Below are 8,306 nucleotides of genomic sequence, written 5' to 3'. Positions count from 1 at the left end.
CACTGAGGGACAGCAGGCTGAACATGAGCCAGCAGTGTGCCCAGGTGGCCAAGAAGGCCAATGGCTCCTGGCCTGGATCAGGAATGGTGTGGCCAGCAGGAGCAGGGCAGGGATTCTTCCCTTGTGCTAAGCAATGCTTGGGCAGCACCTCAAGTGCTGTGTCCAGTTCTGGGGCCCTCAATTTAGGAAGGACATAGAGGGGCTGGAGCGTGTCCAGAGAAGGGCAACAAGGCTGGTGATGGATCTGGAGCACAAGACCTGTAAATAGCGGCTGAGGGAGCTGGGGTTGTTTATCCTGGAGAAGAGGAGGCCCAGGGGAGATAAGGTGGTGTCAGGGCACAGGTTGGACTTGATGATCTCCAAGGTCTTTTCCAACCTTGCTGATTCTGGGATTCTCTGTAAGCACGCTTGGAGCAATTGCAGGATGAGCCCTGGGCCTCCTCTTCAGCAGCTCCAGCAGCCCAGGTCCCTCAGCTTCTCTTGCCAGCCCTAAAGCCCATCCTGTCAGTCCTGCAGAGCCTCTTCAGCTCCTCCTCACTGTCCAGAACAGGGAGCCCCAGAGCTAGACACAGCAGCTCAGATGTGCCCCCCTGGCCTGGGGTGCCTCTGGCAAGGGAGCAGCACCAGGCACTGCAGGAGCCTGCAGACAATTCCTGCAGCACTTGCAGGATGATCCTGCTGCCCAAGGGATGTTCCCATGGTGCCAAGTCAGGAACTGCAAAGGGAAGTGGGGCCAGAGAGGGAAGGGCAAAGGGATGGGCTGTTTGCAGGGGAGGGAACAGGGGTGGGCAACAGGAAGAAATTTGTAGCAGGAAGAGGAAAGAAAGCAAAGGTGAAGCCAAGGAAATGCTCAGGGCAGTTTGGGGGTGGCTGCCAGGCAGCCCTGGCTCTGAGCAACAGCGTCTGCAGTGGGACAGGAAACTCCCAGCTGATGGGAACAAACTTTCTGGCTGACTGCAGAGGCCAGGACAAAGCTGAGTGGTTTCCCTGGTGTCCCCCAGCCCTTGCTGGCCCCAGGGGCTGATGGCATTTGTGCTCCCTCAGGTTCATGTCCCCACACCAACATCATGGGGGTGCTCCCACCTGCTGTGTGCAATGCAAACAGGGGCTGCTGAGCCAGTGCTGCCCTGTCTGTGCCTGCAAGAATGGGGCACCTGTGGGAGCTGTGGGAGAGGCCAGGGCTGCAGAGAGGGGATGTTGTTGGCAGCTCCATGAGGACGCTGTGGGATGCTGCCCTGGGCTGTCCAGTGCACTGGGGATGGATCAGCCCCTGCTCTGCCGCTCCTTCCCGTCTCTCCCATGGCTCTTGCAGAGCCCCAGCCATGCTGTTTGCCCCAGCCTGCCCACGGCCAGCCTGGGGCTGCTCCAGTGGCTTTTCTGTGCTGAGCATTGGCTTGGCTGTGTTCTTGAGAGAGCCTGGGCAAGGAGCCTGGAGCCCCCAGGCCCTGGCCTGAGGCATCAGCACTGCCCCAGCAGTGCCCATGGCCTGTCCCTGCTGCAGCCCCGCACTGCCACCCCCAGGGCTGTGCCCAGCCCCAAGAGCACTGAGGCCCTGCAGCAACACCAGGGCCACCAGAGCAGGCGGGCAGGGCCACAGCAGCAGCACTGGCAACACCAAGTGCTGCTGCTGGGCACAGCTGCTGTGCCAGCACTGATCTGCCCCCAGCTCTGCACACAGACATTGCTGCTGCAGCTCCAGAGAAGGCATCTTCAGTGAAAACTTTGCTGGGAGATCCTTTAGTTCCTTTAAAGGCACCAAGAGCTCATTGACACAGTCTGGTGCCAAAGGGAAGACGGAGAGAAACACAATGAGGAGAAATGGCACAAACAATGACATTTATTTGTGGACAATATGAAAAAAAACTAAAGCAAAGAAAAAAGAACCACCAAATTGAAACCAACAAGAAGTACTAAAGATGACTTTTATTACAAGTGATTTGCAGAAATTGGCAAGCAGATTAATGTTCATGAAAGCATCCAGACATCAATGTCCGCACTGCAGCCTTAAGCTCCTGGTTCCTCAGGCTGTAGATGAGGGGGTTCAGGGCAGGAGGCACCACTGAGTACAGAACTGACAGGGCCAGATCCAGGGATGGGGAGGAGATGGAGGGGGGCTTCAACTGAGAAAATATGCCAGTGCTGATAAACAGGGAGAGCACGGCCAGGTGAGGGAGGCAGGTGGAAAAGGCTTTGTGCTGTCCCTGCTCAGAGGGGATCCTCAGCACAGCCCTGAAGATCTGCACATAGGAGAAAACAATGAACACAAACCAAACAAATACCAAAGAGGCACTAACTGTGATGAGTCCAGCTTCCCTGAGAGTGTTGGAGTGTGAGCAAGAGAGCCTGAGGATCTGGGGGATTTCACAGAAGGACTGGCCCAGGGCATAGGCCTGGCACAGGGGCAGGGAAAATGTATTGGCTGGGTGCATGAGAGCATGGAAAAAGGCACTGGCCCAGGCAGCTGCTGCCATGTGGGCACAAGCTCTGCTGCCCAGGAGGGTCCTGTGGTGCAGGGGTTTGCAGATGGACACATAGTGGTCATAGCACATGATGGTCAGGAGGTAATACCCTGCTGTGATAAAGAACAGAAAGAAAAAGAGCTGAGCAGCACATCTTTTGTAGATGTTTTTGGTGTCCCAGAGAGAATTGTGCATGGCTTTGGGGACAGTGGTGTAGATGGAGCCCAGGTCGCTGAGGGCCAGGTTGAGCAGGAAGAAGAACATGGGCATGTGCAGGTGGTGGCTGCAGGCCACAGCACTGATGATGAGGCTGTTGCCCCAGAGGGCAGCCAGGGAGATGCCCAGCAAGAAGCAGAAGTGCAGGCGCTGCAGCTGCCGCGTGTCTGCCAATGCCAGCAGGAGGAAGTGGCTGATGGAGCTGCTGTTGGACATTTGCTGTGGCTGCACTTGGGCACCTGTTCATGGAGAAAAAGGATAGTGAAGACTTAGAGAAGATACCTGTAACCAAAATCAAAGCCATTTCCCATACACCGTCCTGCTCTGTAATACACACAGACATGCTATTTTGCTTAAGAGTTCTGAGGTTTTCTTCTTCAGCTCCCCCCATGTCTCTCTTGGTATTCTTGGATATCAGAATCCCTCAGCATTTCTGCTGGCCTCAGAGAGAACAGAGCAAGTTTTGTGCGGCAGAGCGATGAGTGGAGACTGAGGGAAAGTGGTCTGTCGTTCTGATCTATTCAGAGTTTATCTGGGCTTTAACATTTCTCAGGTAGAGGGTGATCACCTTCCCATGCTTCCCCTAAAATGTGACCAGGCACTGCTGAAAGCAGATGGATTCACCACAGCCCAGCTCCACATTTGTAGCCAAGGACTCACATTGCTCATTTCACCAAACCAGCAGCATTATCAGTGTCAGAACACCTCTGCCTTTCCCCATGGATCTTATCACTCAGAGATGCTCTAGGACAGGTTTGCATCCTGGATTGAAGCTCCCAGCCTAGACTGAAATCTCAGAGGGACTTCCAAGTGTCCTTATGCTGGCACTGAATGAAGGGAGAGGCAGCTCCTTCCCTGGTTGCCCTGACAGCATTGCCCAGAGCCGGGAACTGGGGACAGTGTCACCCTGAGCCAGCTGTGCCCCCTGCCAGAGCCCCCAGTGCCGGGCAGCTGCTCCCAGAGGGAACTGGGCCCGGGGCTGCAGAGCTGCCCCACAGCTCTGCTGCAGCTCTGCCTGCACAGGAGGGGCTGCATGCCTTGGAGCCCTGGCCCTGAGGGCAGAGGCTTGGCTGGGGCACAGGAGGGAGGGGGCTTGTTCAGAGGGAGGGGCTGCACTGGAGGGGATCCTGTGGGCATCTCTCAACTCTCCCTGCCACAACATTGCTGGGTTTTGTTTTCTCTCCTTGCCTGATCTTCTCTCTGCTTCCTGCAGATTTTCCTCCTGCAGGGGTTTCCCTGTGCCTGATCTCTCCTTGCCAGCACTCACAGACCCCAAATCTCTGTGCACTCTCCTTGGCCCTACAGAACCCTGCCTGTTTGCAGGGCACTGGCTGGGGGCAGGTTCTGTTTGCAGCTTGGAGAAAGGACAGCTCAGACTGAGCCTGATGACTCCAGCAAAGGTGCTGCTGCTGCTTTCCATAGGCAGAGTGGCTGAAGGCACATCAGGGATCTCCTGTGAACCTACTGGTCACTAAAAGTAAGAGTTCAGATGTCTCAGGCACTTGTCAAAATTCATAATCATCCTTTAATATCTATCGCCCCTCCATGCCATTCTCCATTATTAGGAAACTGAATACAAAGTCTTAGGAAATGTCCTCATTTTTATCAAAATCCTTGTCTGGAAATCTTCTGGGACAGATCAGAAGCCCTCAGCATATCAGAGCTTCTTGATTATTTTACCTTCCCTGCAGCAGAAATACTCAGAGATGTACTCACAGAGTCTGCAGACATTGGGATGTTGCAGCTTTAGGAGATCACTGCAGGAGCTGCAGCTGCATTGTCCTGCAGCCAGAGGTTCCTGTGCGAAGGGTTGGCAGTGATTCTGCCCCAGGCACTTCTAAGCCCCTTCCCAGCCCTGCCTGACTGATTGAAGCTCTCTGTGCCTATGTGCTGTGCCTGGGGTGGCTGAAGGCAGTGCCCCAGCCCTGCTGGACTGTGCACAGGAGCTGCTCCTGGCCAGAGCTGTCTCTCTGCAGCGCTGCCCTTGCCAGGAGCTGCCTCTGGGCCAGGAGCCCAGCCCAGCTCAGCAGCACAGACACAGCACAAGGATTTTAATGAGCCTCTGGGGCTTTGTGCTTAGGCCGTGAACATCAGTCCCTGAGAGGGAGCTGAAGAAACTTCTCCAGAACTCCAAGTCAGAATCCAACTCCAAAGTTTCTTTGACTTTTAATGGCTCTCACTGAGGGACATGACTGAGAAAGTGTCCCCAGGCCCCAGGCAGAGCAGAGAACTGGTGGTAGTGATGACAGGTGGGGACAAAGAGAAGCCAAGTCTTGGTGCCCTGGAGCACAGCAGGGTCTGTGCCACCAAGGGCTGGGAGGAGACACCTTGTCCTGAGGCCCTGGGGCCTCCTGGCACAGCCCCAGCCAGGCTGGACACTGTCAGCCCCTTGTCCTGCCCTCAGCATCCCCCCTAGCCCACATCCCAGTGGCCTCAAGGATCTCCTGGAAGGAGTCCCTGGGGACCCTTGCTCAGGAATGGCCCTGGGGCTCCTGAATGCTCCCTGCAGGGACTTCAGGCTTTTCAAAGGACTTTGGGTTTTGCTTTGGCCTTGCAGTCTCTGAGAGCTTTGTGCAATCATGGCCTCCAATTATCTGCTGTAATTTGTCCCTGGAGAGGCTTTGTCAGTAACAACCCGCAGTGGAGCTCATTAATGCTTCCAGGTACTTCGGTTATTTTAAGGTACTTGGTGTTTCCCTTTGGATACAGACTCTGGGAGAGGTTTGTGCAATCATGGCCTCAATTATCTGCTTTAACGAGTCCCTTGAGAGCTTTGTATTGACACTCAGTGGAACTCATTGATACTTTGAGATAATAATGGGTTTTAAGGTGCTTTGGAATTTCCTTTCTTCAGTGAGGCTTCTGAGAGGTTTTTGTGCCATCTGGCCTCCAATTCTCTCCTCCAAGGAGTCATAAGGAGCATGTTTTGGGGATGGACCTCAGTGGGGCCCATTCATGCTTTGAGACATTTTGGGGTTTTCTTCTGTCTTTTACTCCTGGCAAGGTTTGTGCAATCTCCTCTCAGGCCCTGAGGTTCCAGGGCCCAGCTCCAAATGCACCACAGGGCTCATTAGAATCAAGCAAGTCCTGACAAACCATGGTTTTGCCTTGATTTCCCTCTACTGTAGTGCAGCTCACTAGGAAGTTTTTTCTATTGTTATGGAGAAATATTTCAAAGAGCTTCTAATAAATCCACATTCCTGTTTTAAGGGTGTATGGTTCTATTTAGAGAAGAAATGATAGCAGCATTCTGTGACTGATATTGACCCAGGGACTTTGCTAAGGAGCTCTGGCCTGCTCTGAGAAGCTGCGTCTTGAGATCTGACACAGTGTGGAGAGCCTTACTCCACATTTCCAAACCCCATCCTGTCTCTCCTCACTCACCTGGCATCAGCTTAGCTTGGAGAACTGGCTGCTCTCAGGCAAAGAGGTTTTTTTTTTTTTCTTTTAGCACTCTAAAAATCCTAAGCTCCCTGTTGAAAACAGACACCCTCCTCAAGTGTGTGCCAAGCCCAAGCTGCCACTAAGAGCACTCCAGACTTGCCCTGGGCCAGCTGTGAGGATGTGTGGAGGCCCAGAGGCCTACAATCAGAGTCTCAATCCCCTAGACATGGAGGACTGGTTCCAGATAAGAGGAATAGGCTTTCAGGTTAGGGTGAGATGCTTTCTTCTCATATTGATCTTTGCAGACACATGCTGATTTTTGTTATGTTAGGTTACCTCATTGGCCCATTGGCCCATTGGCCTAATTACCCTAGTTCAACTCCTATTGCCCACGTTTGTTTGGCCCTAGAATGTTCTCTCTCTGTCCCTCCATTGGCCCTAGTTTGCTGTATTCCTCCACCCTTGTTTCCCTATTGGCTGACCTGAGATCTGACCCCTCCTCTGCACCATTTTCCCCCATATCCATTGGACCCTGATCCTCAGCTCCACCCTCACTACCCCATATAAGGCCCTGTTCCCTCAGCCTACACCCTGTCTTTGTCCCTGGACCCTGTTCAGCTGTGTACCCTGTTCCTGTACCAATAAACCCAGTTTGCTGGAGATCGTATGAAGACCCATCCTGCTCATTCTGTCAGCTTTCTAAGGTAGCAGTGAGGTTTGGGCTCATGAGTGCTGGATGCTCCTGGGGCCTCAGTAGAGTCATGATGCTACACATGGTGCCCGAACAGGGACCAGATTCATTGAGGTTCCTGTGAGCGTCTCCAGTGGTGATCCTGCCAGCTAAATGTCGCTGGACGCTGTACGCCTTCAGGGCAGCCACAACACTGAAGTGAGACTCAAGTTTTATTGAATCTCACTGAAGTGAAGGTTTACAATCCCTTCAACATCCATGGGACCAACTTCAGTGAGAGCCCCACAAGACCCACTTTGGCTGAAGATCGTGCCTGTGAGACTGAGAGTGAGTGACTGAGTGGCAGAGAGCTCCCAGGGGTTCAGGCTTTTGATTTTCTGTTCCTGTGCGTGGGAATACCCTCTTCCATTGGGGGCAGCTATGGGAAATAATCAGTCCTAAGCCGAAAAGGATGTTTTTGTTCAGTTTATGAGAGTTTTAAATTTAGAGGGGAGTTCATTTTCTGAGACGAGTTTAAAAGGTATTGTTCATGGAGGAGCTTCCTGATATGTCTGTTGATTCTATCTATCAGTTACCGTTTTGGGATGCTGTTGGGAAAAGCTTTATATTTTACAAACACAAGGGGTTTTAAAAGTTGGGAAATTTTATCTGTTGTTTCCTTTAATTTATAGGATCATTTATTGAGTTCATGTTTCCAACCCTTTGTCCTGGTTTATTCAACCCGCCTCCCACGTTCCTGAACCCACGTTCCCTGAGAACAGGACAGGAGATGGAGCCCACCCTTTGGCACAGACAAGCCATCTGCTGCCTGCCATCTCCACCCCTTTTCTGTCCTCTCCTCAGGGTGGTAGTGGCCATGCTGCCCTGAGATATTCCCTTGCCCACATTCCTTCATCCTCTGATCCTAATCCCCCTTCCTATAAATCACAAGATGGCAATGCTCCTGTGAGAGAGAAGATTCCCTCCCGCCTTCATTCCCATTTTCCGCCTTTGCTCTGGGTGCCTCCCCTGTGACGGGCCCCACCTTGACGTCAAGTTCCGCCCCCATGTCAGGTCCCTCTCCTGTCATCAGAAAGCTCCTCCCCAGCACAGGCTCCACCTCTCCACTTCTGGGCCCCTTCTCCAGTCCACCCTCTTCCAGTTCCCATGTCACTGGAACCAAACATGGGGCCAACTGGAAGGAAGCCATTTTAGGTAACAAAGACTTTCGACACCAGGCATTGCCGGTCAGCAGAAAGGCCTGCGCCTCTGCCAGCAGACCTGCCTCCTCTACAGAGGAAAAGAGTGATAGCTTATCCAAGAGTGAGGAGGAGCCCAAGAATTCTTGGCAGAGGATGTGGAGAAAAGCTGCAAAGGAGGGGGACTGGGAGGTGGTATCCAAGATTCAGGTGGCACCTGTGCAGTATAAGCAGGGGCCAAAACCTCAATGGGAATCTATTCCCATAGGGAAATGAAGGATTTAGTAAAGGCTGTAAAGGATTATGGGAGGGATTCTCCCTATTTTAACAATTTGCTGGACATGCCATTTACTGCCCACATGATGGTACCATAAAATT

Source organism: Ammospiza caudacuta, chromosome Z (genome assembly GCF_027887145.1).
Source record: "Ammospiza caudacuta isolate bAmmCau1 chromosome Z, bAmmCau1.pri, whole genome shotgun sequence".
NCBI lineage: Eukaryota > Metazoa > Chordata > Aves > Passeriformes > Passerellidae > Ammospiza > Ammospiza caudacuta.
The sequence above is the reverse complement of the archived record's forward strand: the minus strand, read 5'-3'. Positions refer to the sequence as shown.